Source organism: Neolamprologus brichardi, chromosome 3 (assembly GCF_056152115.1).
Source record: "Neolamprologus brichardi isolate AB-2024 chromosome 3, ASM5615211v1, whole genome shotgun sequence".
In the NCBI taxonomy this organism is placed as follows: domain Eukaryota; kingdom Metazoa; phylum Chordata; class Actinopteri; order Cichliformes; family Cichlidae; genus Neolamprologus; species Neolamprologus brichardi.
The window spans coordinates 30,137,501-30,140,462 of NC_142106.1; positions in this window are offsets into that span (position 1 = coordinate 30,137,501).

A 2,962-nucleotide genomic window follows, 5' to 3' on the forward strand; every position below is an offset into this window, starting at 1 on the left:
TTGACCACAGCAGTTGTGTGACGTGTTCACATTTCCTGCCCACTGCAAACATGCAGGCTTGCTTCTGGTGTTTTCTTCTTACCTTCTGTTGTTTCAGGTCAGGTGACATATTTTACCAGCTCATAATTATGTTTTATTCTCAGAGACTTTTATGTGATTTTTGCAGTGTCCTGTCATGACATATGCAGCGAGGAGTTGGACCTCTACACTGAAGAAACCAAACAGCCACTCGATAAACACACTAAATAACACAGAAGATCTCTCTGTCCCTCGCTCTGCATCCTGTTATGTCATTTTTATCCAAACTCCCGTTTCTGCTTCCATGTCTGTTTCTTCCCTGGTCTCAGTCTCAGGTCTGTTTTTCTTAGTCTGCATGTTTCCTGTTTTATTTTGACAACATCACGTTCTGTGTTTAGTTTTGCTTCCAGCTGTGTTTCCACTTCCCTCGTCACCCTCGTGTGATGTGAGTTTTCAATCGTTCATTGGCAGGTCATCTTTTCACCATGGGCCATGTTTCTGTTCATCACGAGTCACGTCTCAGGTATTCATGTCATTCATGTTGGTGACGTTTAAGTTTCATGTTCACTGTGTCTTGTGTTAGTTCTCTCCAGTTTAGTTTACTGTTAACATCGTCCTAGTTTCCTTTCGTTCTTCATTTATATTGTTGGTCCAACCTAAAGTAAACGTCTTCGTTTTTGTTAAGTTCATTCCTGTCTCGAACATCTGCTCTTACTCCACGCACCGGCCACCCGTTTTGACAAAAAACTTTACACTGTTGTGTATTTTTAACTCCTTGAATGAGCCATGATTTTGTTTGAACACTGATTAGTCAAAACAACAATTATCATACTGCACTACTATCATACCTGCATTGCTCTAACTTGCCAAGAACCAACACAAATCCTGTGTTTCTTGTCTTTTTCTGCAATGTACTAACTCGGGAGTGACGCCACGCCTGATTTCCGACTTTCAAGTTTGGAGGTATCTGGAATGCAGCACAATGACCCACTTTTCACACTTTGTCTCATGTCATGACACACATAATTAATAGTGGATTCATGACCCTCTTAAGGGACAACTCCCACTTTGGTTGTCTGTCTGGGCTCTCTCCGGGTACTCTGGCTTCCTCCCACAATCCAAGTCATATATTATTATGTTTACTGGTGATTCAGGTTGTTGCCCCCAGGTTTAAATGTGAACATGAATGGTTGTCTGTCTCTCTATAACCTGTCTAGGATATCTTTCATACTATGACAGCTACTTTAGGCTCCACCCACATTGAGTCCAAAAGGACAGAACAGTGAACACTTTAAAGTGCGGTTACGTTGTGATTGGCTAGTCCCTCCACATGAGCATGTAGTGTGTCTCAGTTTGTCACTCAGGCTATTGTATTAATCATAGTAAAAGCATGAAAACACAGCCACCATCCTTCATTCTGTCAAACACTTTCTTACAAAGGTTATGATTAAGGTTTGTTGCAGTATCATCTACACACACTCACCAACATGTTCATATCCAAGTGTTTTAGATTGTCAAACAGCAGGTGTGTTTTTTCTTCCCACCACTTTTCTTTTAGAAAGATAAAATACATTAAAATGTAACTTCCTGTTTTTAGCTTATTTTCAGGTTATATGTAAAAGTTAAGTGCACAAGTTTCAGTACTTATCAATATTTTAATATTGTAATGCTTCAAGACATGAAAACTAAAAATATCTAAAAACTTGGGGACTCTGTGATGCTGCAGAGTCCAGCAGACAGTTTGGAGTCAAACACTGACGTCATCATCACAGGTGTAGGAACCATTTCTGTAACACCAGCCAAACAGACACATTAGTATCAGTAGGTGTAGATGATTTACTGGCTCCTCTGTTGGTTACAAAGCAGTGATTATACTTTGGAGTTTTGTGTTATACTGTGAGGAACTGGCCTGTTTGGAAGTTGCAGTAAGAAGAAAAACATATCTGTATATGATCACGTGGACAGAGAGAGTGATGGATGATTTTATTTATTTCAGAGATAAATGAACATTTACAGCACGTCCATGCAGAGACTCTTAAAGACATGAGCGTGAGAAACAAGCTTTTCACCGTTTCTCTTGATGCCCACATGCTTTATTTATTCTTTAGTCCAGCATGTGTCATCACCACAATAAAGCTACTTTTAACCTGTTTTCACACATTGTCATACCTGCACATTTGCACTGTGCTGTGTTGACTTTAAAGAAGACAAACATTAGACTTCAGGCTCAAACCACAGGCTGCATTTCCTCTTTTCTTGGAGGCCCAGGCAGAAATTTTGTGGTCTCTGATTTTCAGCAGATAAAAATAAAGCTACAACAGTCTTTTCCACACATGCATTCATCACAGTCTGCTCAGAGAAACAAAGAGAGAGAAAAAAAAGAATTAATAGGTGACCTGAACCACTAGACTCTAGTGATGTGCGATATCACTGACTTCCTTCCAAAGTAAAATTCAGGGCTGTATTGACGATACTGATCCAATACCCATACTTTGTACAAAAACTTGATGTTTTATTGTATTTCAAATTAAAGCTTCATAATGATTACAAGGCATCAGGCTACTTGTTCTTATTGCATAATAGTGCAGAATTATAAATAAAGAACCTGAAGAACCTGAAGTTGTGCACTATTTGAACACGTTGCCTGCCTGTAGCACTAAAGGACTCCGCGAGGGGCATCTGTCTCACCCTAGCAGCACCTGTCCCTGTCCTCTCCTCTTCAGTTGGCCTCAACATAAGCTCGTCATATTCTGTGATATGATTACTCTGAGGTGTTTGACATTTTAGTGGTGTTGCCACAACACCTCACTGTCTTGCCACATGTATTGCAAACCGTGTCTTAGCTGCAACACATTTATACAGCCATATTTCGCATATGACTATGAAAGGTGGAAGAGGAAGTAATTCTTTCAAAGTCAGACATCCGAATGATTTAGTTTCTTTC